Source organism: Prionailurus viverrinus, chromosome F1, assembly GCF_022837055.1.
Source record: "Prionailurus viverrinus isolate Anna chromosome F1, UM_Priviv_1.0, whole genome shotgun sequence".
NCBI classification, from domain to species: Eukaryota; Metazoa; Chordata; class Mammalia; order Carnivora; family Felidae; genus Prionailurus; species Prionailurus viverrinus.
The window spans coordinates 56,102,862-56,113,998 of record NC_062577.1 but is presented as its reverse complement, the minus strand read 5'-3'; positions in this window follow the sequence as shown (position 1 = coordinate 56,113,998).

The window sequence follows — 11,137 nt, the reverse complement described above, 5'->3', positions numbered from 1 at the left end:
AATAGATTTTAAATTTTTGTTATATTGGCTTCATGTTTTCTTTTTCAGTTTTATGGTTTTTGTCAATGAAATAAAACATCAGAGACAGGGGCGCCTGGGTGGCGCAGTCGGTTAGGCGTCCGACTTCAGCCAGGTCACGATCTCGCGGTCTGTGAGTTCGAGCCCTGCGTTGGGCTCTGGGCTGATGCCTCAGAGCCTGGAGCCTGTTTCCGATTCTGTGTCTCCCTCTCTGCCCCTCGCCCGTTCATGCTCTGTCTCTCTCTGTCCCAAAAATAAATAAACGTTGAGAAAAAATTTTAAAAAAACAAAAACAAAAACAAAAAAACACATCAGAGACAAATCAAAGCTTTCTTTTCCATTACTTTTCTCTCCCCCACCCCTTGAGAGAGCCATTATCCTGAGATTGGCATATATTATTTGCAGGGATGTTTTCTAAAAAAAACAATTTTCTGTATAGAGATATATTCATAAATAAATTATAGTGTTTACATATATATCACCACAGATATCTTTCTGCAACTGGTTTTTCCACTCCACATGATATTTTGAGATTCTGAATCGTTTTAAATGCTGCGAATATATGACAGGTTTTTTTTTCTTTTTATACTGCTTTGAACATTTACCCTGCCTCTTGCATGCTTATGGAAGAATTTTCCGTAACAGAAAGCCTAAGAATATGTTTTCAACTTTAGTAGATGTTCCAAATTGCTCTCCAAAGTGATTGTGCCACTTTGTATTCCCACCAGAACCGAATGAGTATTTTCATTTTCCTATACTTTTGCCAACATCTGCTATTATCAGACTTTTAATTTTTTTTTTTTTTTTGCCAATTTTGTGGGAGTGAAATGGTATCTATTGTTTTCATATGCATTTCCTGGTTACTCGTGGATGTGGGCAGTTTTTCATATGTTTATTGCTAATTTGCTTTTCTTCATGGTTTGCCTATTTATATCCACTATACATTTTTCTTAAATTTTTTTTTCCACGTTTATGTATTTTTGGGACAGAGAGAGACAGAGCATGAGCGGGGGAGGGGCAGAGAGAGAGGGAGACACAGAATCGGAAACAGGCTCCAGGCTCTGAGCCATCAGCCCAGAGCCCGACGCGGGGCTCGAACTCACGGACCGCGAGATCGTGACCTGGCTGAAGTCGGACACTTAACCGACTGCGCCACCCAGGCGCCCCACTATACATTTTTCTAATGGGTAGTCTATCTTCTTACCAAGTCAGAGTTCTGTAAAGTTAGCTGTGTGTATTGCAAAACTTCTCCTTTCAGTAGCCTACCGTTTTTTCTCCATGTAAAGCTTACAATTTTGAGATATTCATGTATATCAACATTTTCCTTTCAGATTTGTGGTTTTTGTGTATTGTTTAACAAATCCTTCCGTATGTTGAAATAAAGATGTCTTTCTATATTTTCTCATATAAATGTGTAGATGATATGATATATATATATATATATATTTAATAATTTGAAATTATGTATGTGTATGTGATATAGGGACTTTTAATTTTCATTAGGCACATAATTACTCCAAGATGATTTTTTTTTTGAAACAAACAGTGGACTTCTTTATATATTTTCTGAACAAGAAAATTACATGCTCACAACTTGAGTTTTCCTTGGGCCTCCCTGTGCCCTCACTCCCTAGGGATGGGACAGGCTTCTTTTGGCAGCTTTGGACCAGCACAGGATGGCCTCCCCTGCAAGCCGTCTTCCCCAAAGGCTTCTGGGAACAACACGTTTGACTGCCTTCTAGAACATTCCTTCCATCTTGCTTCCAGGAGAGAGAAACAGCTTTGGACCTATGCATACATGGGAAATTGGAAGGAAACAAATTAGAGCATGAAATCAGCTGTGGTTTTATGGTCTTATCCTTCAAATAACTCTTGTGATGAATTATTGGAGTAAGGGAAGATGTGAGCCACTGCTGGGAGCACATATGTACTGGACAAAATAACACCTCCAGATTCTGTAGGGATGGCTTGACATGAATCTGAAGGCCAGGACCATTTTTAAATCAGTTAATGAGGTAAATTATATTAATGAATTTTCTAATTATTTAACTTAAAAAAGTATTTCTGAAGGAAACTAAATCAATAATTACACATTATCTTTCCTTGTTTTTTTTAATTACTGGATTTAGTTTACTGAAATTTTACTTTTTGGAATCTTTTCATGAATGAGCATGACTGACATTGTTATTTCTCCATCTGGTCTTGACAGATTTTATTATAAAATATATCAGAGCACTTAGCTAATGTTTCTATTTTCCAAAACGATTTATAGATGTTACAGATACTTTTCTCTAAAGTTTGGATAAACTTCAGCATCGTTTTGCTGTTACTCATGTTTTCCTCACTTTCTTTCTAGAGTTGATTTTATTATACTGATGATTATATTTAATAATTACATGATTTATACAATTTTCCAGTTTTTCTCGAGGGTATTTTAAAAAACGGAACACGGTACTCTGTAAGCTATAGGACACTTACAAAAGAAATGGAAGGAGATGCAAAGGAATGGAAAAACATTTTATGCTCACGGATTGGCGGAACAAAATGTCTATGCTACCCAAAGCAAGCTGCATTTTTAACGCAATCCTCATCACAATACCACTAGCATTTTTCCCAGAGCTAGAACAAACAATCCTAAAATTTGTATTTGGAACAAAAGACCCCAACTAGCCAAAGCAATCTTGGAAAAGAACAGCAAAACTGGAGTTATCACGATCCCAGATTTCAACTGTATTATAAAGCTGTACCATCAGGGCGCTCTGGGACTGGCACAAAAACAGAGACAGATCAATGGAACAGAATAGAAAACCCGGAAGTGGATCCACAACTATATGATCAGCGAAGCTTCGACAGAGCAGGAAAAAATATCCAATAGAAAAAAGACAGTCTCTTCAACAAATGGTGTTGGGGAAACTGGACAGCAACATGCAGAAGAATGAAGCTGGACCACTTTCTTACGCCATAAACAAAAGTAAATTCGAAATGGATGAAAGACCTAAATGTGAGACACGAAACCATCACAATCCTAGAGGAGAACACAGGCAGCAACCTCTTTGACCTCAGTTAAAGCAACTTCTTACTAGACATATCACCAGAGGCGAGGGAAACAAAACTCAAGATGAACTATTGACTTCATCAAAATAAAAATCTTCTGCACAGCGAAGGAAACCATCAACAAAACTAAAAGGCAGCCTGTATAATGCAGGAAGATATCTGCAAACAACCTATCTGATAAAGGATTAGTATCCCAAATCTATAAAGAACTTAGCAAACTCAGCATCCAAGAAACAAATAGTCCACTTAAGAAATGAGAAGAAGACACGAATAGACACTTTTCCAAAGCAGATGCCACATGAAAAGCTGCTTCAGTATCACTCATCATCAGGGAAATACAAACCGAAACCATGATGAGAGACCACCTCACGCCTGTCAGAATGGCTAAAATTAACAACACAAGAAGCAACAGGTGTTGGCAAGGATGCAAAGAAAGAGGAACCCTCTTGTAGTGCTGGTGGGAATGCAAACGGGTGCAGCCACTCTGGAGAAGAGTATGGAGGTTCCTCAGAAAGTTGAAATAGAACTACCCCAGGATCCAGCAATTGTACTTCTAGGTATTTATCTAAAGGATACAAAAATACCGATTCAAGGGGCACCTGGGTGGCTCAGTCGGTTAAGCGTCCGACTTCAGCTCAGGTCACCATCTCGAGGTCCGTGAGTTCGAGCCCCGCGTCGGGCTCTGGACTGATGGCTCAGAGCCTGGAGCCTGCTTCCGATTCTGTGTCTCCCTCTCTCTCTGCCCCTCCCCCGTTCATGCTCTGTCTCTCTGTCTCAAAAATAAATAAACGTTAAAAAAAAATTTTTTTAAATAAAAATACCGATTCAAAAGGGTACATGCACCCTGATGTTTATAGCAGCACTATCAACAATAGCCAAGCTATGGAGAGACTTCAAATGTCCATCGACTGATGAATGGATAAAGAAGATGTGGGGTGTGTGTGTGTGTGTGTGTGTGTTGGAATATTACTCAATAATCAAAAAGAACAAAATCTTGTCATTTACAGCGACGCGGATGGAGCTGGAGCGTATTACACGAAGGAAAATACGTCAGTCAGAGAAAGACAGATATCACAGGATTTCACTCCTATACAGAACTTAAGAAACCAAACAGATGAACATATGGGTAGGGAGGGAAACAAATCATGAGAGACTCTTAAAGACAGAGAACAAACTGGAGGTTGATAGAAGGAAGTGGGTGGGGGATGGGCTAGATGGATGAGGGCTACTAAGGAGGGCACTTGTGATGAGCACTGGGTGTTGTGAGTAATTAATGAATCACTGAATTCTACTCCCAATATTGCACTGTATGTTAACTAACTAGAATTTAAATAAAAATTTGGAAGAAAAAATAAAAAATAAAGGAAAAGAAAAACCAGAACATTATTTTTTCTAACATTGTAAATTTCTTGTCATGAAATCATTCATAGTCTTATTTTTTAAAAAGTGTTATCCCTAGTTAAGTATCTGGTTTTTTAATGTTTACTTATTTCTGAGAGAGAGAGAGAGAGAGAGAGAGAGAGCAGGGAAGGGGCAGAGAGACATGGAGACACAGAATCCAAGCAGGACCCAGGTTCCAAGCTGTCAGCACAGAGCCCAACGCGGGGCTCGAACCCACAAGCTGTGAGATCATGACCTGAGCTGAGGTTGGACGCTTAACTGACTGAGCCACCAGGTGGCTAAAAATAAATAAATAAATAAATAAATAAATAAATAAATAAAATGTAAGTATCTTTTAAATTTTTCTTACATTGTGCTGTCTTGTTTGTTTGTTTGGTATTGTCCTAATTTTTCTTTATTGTATTTGTCTTTACAGCTAAATAGTTTCTTTTTGTTTATCTTCTCTATTTTTTATTTGTGTTCTACTTAATTTCTGTTATTAACATTATCATTTCTTTCATCTTACCTTTTTTTCTGTTGTTCTTATTGATGACTTGGAAACTTTGTTCATTAATTAATTTTTTTTTTTACTTTTAAATGTATATATGAAGTTCTAAGTTGTTCTCCAAGTACCGTTTAACTACCTTAGATAAGTAGACATACTGATTTTTATTTTCACAAATATTTTTAAATCAATATTTTCATTTCTTCTTTGTCTCATAAATTATTCTTTTTTTAATCATTAAAAAATGCGGGCATCAATCTCAACTTGGTTTGTTTTTTTTTTTTATTTTGTTGCTCTGCACTCAGACAACAGGGCCAGTATATCAGATCTTCAGAGTTTGTTAAATGTGCACCAATCCATTATTTAGAGAAATCTATTTAAGATGCAGAGACACATTCTGCCTCATGAAGATTATCACATAAGCTGTGTTTTGCTGATGTGCTGTCTTTGGGAAAATCAGAGCCAAATCTCTTGCTTTATTCTCTACTGCAGATTCTAAGTATTCCAAATTTTGTAGGGGAAAGAAAACATTTTTTGGCTCAGGAATACAGACACGTCAGTAATCATAAAGCTTCACACAAGACGCTAGTTTATTTTAAAGGATTAAAAAAAATCCCCGGACACACAAAACAGTCACACAGTAAGCTCACTTTTTCTGGAATGTCTTTTTGTAAGTGCCTGTCTGTTCCAGGCTAGTGCTGGTTGTATCCTAACAGGTGTTGTAGGCAAAAGGGTTGCAAAAGTCCTCTTTCTCCAAACATTTTACTTCATTAATTTTCATACGTACATTTTTGAGGTAAAATTTTGAAAACTCTGAATAGGAATGTGACCACAATATTGGGTTATAATTATAACTGGCAGCTCTTTCCCGCCCCCTCCCCATTTGTAGCGATCTATAAAATACTGGAGACCCTTAGAAACATATGGAGTCTTAGATTAGATGAAATGTGTGGTGTCTCACACACCTGGGATTCCATGTGTGCAATTCTTTCCCTCATCTTCTAGATCCCCGAGTTAAATCTGTGCTCTTGCGGAGTCACTTCACCAAGTTAATTACAAAATGTTTCACTTTGTAGGATTATCCGTGTAGGTAAATAAGTAGCTGCAACTGAAACACATAGAAATTTACCTGGGTCCGGCTACACCAAGAGTTCTCATTAGGCAGATGCACTGAGCAAGGAAGAGCCCCTGAAATCTTCCAATTCAGGGGCGCCCTGCAGTGAAATTAAGAGGAAAGAGATAGGGGCGCCTGGGTGGCTTGGTTGGTTGAACATTTGCCTCTTGACTTCGGGTCAGGTTATGATCCCTGGATTGTGGAATGGAACCCTGCTTTAGGCTCTGTGCTAAGCATGGAATCTGCTTGGTATTCTCTCTCTCTCTCTCTCTCTCTCTCTCTCCCTTTGCCATTCTCCCCTGCTCATTTTCACTCTTCTTAAAAAAAAAGAAAGCGGAGAGAGACACATAGCTGTGTGCTAACATGGCCAGCAGCAGGTAGGTAGAGGTTTTTTCTCACAGTTTTAAGGTTTTCCGCTCAGACCAATTCAAATGCGTATTGGTAGCAAAAGCAAATGCTGTAAATGTGTCGATTATCTCTAGCCCCCATGTGGATTTGCCATATTTACTCTCAGGAGTCCTTTGCATCAGGACATCTAAAGCCTCGTCTTGACCCTTCCCCACCCTCCGCCCTGCTCCGTGGTGCAGCTTGCTCTGTGTGCAGTGGGGCGGGTCCCCTTGAAGGCTTGATAAGAGCAGGTAGGAGAGTGGGAACAATGTTTATTCTTGCCGACGTTTATAGCTAACGACTCCTCCGCTGCTCTTATCAGGCTTGCAGTACAGCGGATCACCTGCTGCTGACAAGGCTGAAATTACAAAGAGATTCTTTGATGATTTATTCCTCCGCCGAGGGATGGGAATAATACTCAACTTGGAAAACCGAAACTACTTTGCCATAACTTTGCTTATAGGCTAAAACGGGAACCCTCTCCCGCCTTCCTTCTCAACTCTGTTGCCCTGTCCCTGTCAGGCTATTTTGTCCCACTCTGAAGCCCCAGGAGCCCAGGCTCGTTCACACCAGACAGGTGTCGTTCCTGCAAACATCTCACGTTCCCCTCTGGCTCTTCCGTGCCTTTCTGCTTGCGGCCGGAGGAATGTCTTTTCTCCTATTTTCTTTACCTTCTAACTGGCTTTCAAAGTGCAGTGGAATTAACCTCTGTCCCATCGCTTTGTAAATGCACGGAAACATTTACTAAAACACTTAACCTTGGCAAGTATTTTGCCAGCTACTGAGGAGATCATGAAAGAGAAGATGCAATTCCTGTTCTCAGAGACCCCAGTCTACAGGAGGAGACTCGCTGAAAACAGATACATTTTAATATAACAGGAAAGAGTTGTGACAGAGATATTAACAACAACAACAACAAAGTCTGAAAATATAAAGGAAGGAAGCCACAGGGTAACTGAAAGGTTCAAGACATGATACTGGCAGGGCACATGGGTGGCTCAGTCAGTTAAGTGACCGACTTCGGCTCAGGTCGTGGTCTCATGGTTGGTGGGTTCGGGCCCCGCATCATGCTCCGTGCTGACGGCTCAGAGCCTGGAGCCCGCTTCGGATTCTGTGTCTCCCTCTCTCTCTGCCCCTCCCCTGCTCACGCTCTCTGTTTCTCAAAACTAAATAAATATTTGAAAAAAGAAAAAAGAAAAAGATGTGATACTGGAACTGTACCTAGAAAGATCTATGGAGAGTTACAGCATTTGGAAGGCAAGGCTTCCTGTGTAGAACTGAGTCTCCTACACATAGAGTTGGGTGAGAAAACTATTGGTGTTTGTATGGAGGGTCCGAGGAGTGACAGAAGATGGGACAGGTGAGGGGGACTGAGGCCCTCGCACGACTGACCTTGGACATTAAGCTAAAACATTGGGTTGCCCTGGAGCTAGCAGTGAAGACGCAGGGAGATATATAAACAAAAGCGGATGTGAGCATTTAGGGTTTTTTAGAGCCAAAAGTCCGTTTGGGGGTCTGTTTTGGGGTCTGTTTTGGGTCTGGTTTTGGGTTTGTTTCCCAAATGTGGCCCCCAGATACCCACAGACTACCTGTTGAGCTGGTCAGGAACAAAGACCCCGGATTTACTAACTCAGCTTCTCCTGGGGGCGAGCACAAGGCACAAGAATCCTTATTCGGAAGGACGTGCTAAGACACATGGGAGGACTGGCTGATGTGCTGATCTCTAGGAAGAGGATGGCCCAGAAGAGAAAAATCTGCCAGTAGAGGCCAGTTAGCACATGTCTAGGATAAAAATAGAAAGAGAAGATGGAGCCTTCAGGGAAGGGAGGAAAGACCAGATTCGGAGGCTTGCTGACCAAGATGAGTCAGGAAAGCCTCTTTCATAACGTGCTGGGCATATGGCTTCCTTCATTCTTACTTTATTGGTCGGTTCTTTTATCCAAAAAGATTTATGGAAAATATTCATGGGCCGGGTAATTTCCTGGGCACTGGAAATAGGACAGTGAACAAAACGGCCAAGTACATGAAAACCAATAAGTAAACAAATGCGCGAACAAGACAGTTTCACATACTCCCGAAGTGTTTGAAGAAATTAACCCAGGGTGTGGTGATAGAGCCTGGTGGCAAAAGCCTACCTGAAAAGGTGAAATTTGAGCTGAGGCCTGAATGGGAAAAAGGAGCCGGTCATGAGAATGCCGGAGAACAATGTGAGGAAGATGCAGGCAAGGCTGATGTGAGCTAGACCAGAGTGGGGAGGTAGGCAAGCGTGGGCAGGTGGAGATTTTACAGGGACTCAATGTCTTAAAGGCCCTTAAAGTATAATTTCCAAAAGTTGAAATTATGACCCTCTTACAAATATCACTGGTTAAGATACATTATTATATCATATATATACATATTAATATATATACACACACATATACATATGTGTGCACACACATGCAGAAATGCTGAAATAAATTTGCTAATAGAAGCAAACTATACCATACAACATGGTATGTATATGTATATGTATATGTATGGTATATATACATATAACCATACAACAATGCCCTGCAAGGTTTAACATTGCCCTTTCCTTTACAGGGTGGAAATCAATCGTACTTCCACAAGAGAAAAAAAAAATATTCCATTTCTATGAGACAAGAATCATTTGTATTATCCACTTCCTACAATGTAAAAATTACAAAGTAAGCTCAAACCCTGTAGCCTGAGCTGATCCCAGAGGGCCATCTAGGAATATCCAATATTCCACTCAAAGACACCCAGTAATCTCTTGACATTTCAAATTCTCATATAATTTTCCCTAATGGAACAGCGGCAAATGTTCGGGAGAGTTTTCAGCAGGAGAGGGACATGATCTGGTTTCCATTTGGAAAAGAGCACCTCGACTGATCTGTTTTCCTCGTACTGTTTATACAGGTTGTTTTATCACTGACAGATGACTCACACTAGACTGTGAGTTTCCTAAGAGCAGAGGTTGTGTCTTTGCTAACACAGCGTCTGGTGAAAGGGTTCGTAGCCACAAATGGTAAATGAATGCGGCATCAGACGGCCTCGGTGACCGAGAAGACGTGGCATTTGGTGGCCCAGAATTTCACGTCTCTGGATCAAGAAATTGTGAGGATGTTCATGGCACTTGCAGAAGAGACCATGGGATTTGGAAAGGACTTCGGAGGGAAGTCCTCTCTTTTTGTGACCTTTGTGACAGACCACCCAGGTCTTTCTCCAAGCTGGTTCCCCCTGAGTGTGCAGCTGGAACCCTTTCCAGCCTAGTTCCTACAGTTAGAGGTGGCTGTCTCCCTGTACCCTGGCCAGTGGGGTCTGAGTAGTAGTGACGTGGTCCCTTCCAGGATGGACTCATCAATCCCCCAGCGCACAGACCTCGTCTTCTTCCCTCTTCCGTTGGCTGATGTCAGCAGACAGAGTCACCTTGAAGACACGCGTTGAAGGTGACAACGCTCCGTCAGCCTAAGAAAGCCAGGTTTGGTCTCCGCTTCCTCTGGGCGCCCACAGTATTTAAAAATACCCAAAGCACCATGTTTATGTCGCACGTATTCCATTTTGTTTTACAGTATGATCATGTACCTTTGTAATATTTTTCTCGCAATTGCAAGCCTGTAGTGTAATGTTTCTCAAAGGGGTACCTTTCGTATTACGGATGGGGCCGTTACCGGGCGGGATCGTGCTTAGTTTAGCTGAGTTCCATCCGCTAAGTGTCTGTAACTCTCTCCACCCCACACACCCCGCCCCCCCCGCCTCACAAAAGCATTTTTAAAGGAAATGTGTGTGTGTGTGTGCATGCGTGCATCTGTGTGTGTGTGTGCTATTTTAGGTATATGTGTCTATTGGCACAAGATTCGGGAGTTAAGTGGGGAGGGGCAAACTTTAACACGCACTTCTTGGTTTGGGTTGTATGATTTAATTTGCGATAACAGCTAACCTAGCATAAATGACTTTTGTCGTTTGAAAAGGAACATTCTAGAGAGAGAGTCTAAAATTAATTTTTGAATCGATCACGTTGGGCTGGAAAGCATAACGCTTCATTTGGGAAGAAAGCAAAGCATGTGCTCATGGGCTGTTTCTGACTGACAGATTTTTGGTTTGTATCTTTGGGTTGGCTTGTTTTCAGGGCAGAAAGTAAAAGGGGAAGACAAGGCGATCTTCCCAGGTCAGCCTGAAATAAAATGAGAAGGACATCACTGTCCTGCAAAAAGCGCCATTGTGCTACGGCCGCTTGGCCACACGTGAGTGTCCCCAGCGATACCCCAGGCCTGGCTGTGTAGACACAGAGAAACAAACTCAGAGGAAGATGCACAGCGTCTCTCCTTCCCCTCTGGGGGCTGCCGTGGGGGTTTCCGCGTGCCTGGGGCTAGGAAGACTCCACCTGGGCTGGAGTCTCTCTAGTTCCTTCTCCGAGAAACACAAGGTGGGGGTGGGGGGGAGGAGCAGGGCCAACAGAATATGAAGGAGGTAGCATCTTGCCATCCAGGAAAGGCAGGAGCCTGGGGATATTTTACAGTTTAGAAAATCAGGGTCTCTCTACCCTGCTTGCCTGATGGTAGACATTTTATAAATATGTGTATGTTTTAAGAAAAACTAGGAATAGGGGCGCCTGAGTGGCTCAGTTGGTTAAGTGTCTAGCTCATGGCTCAGGTCATGATCTCACAGCTTCACGG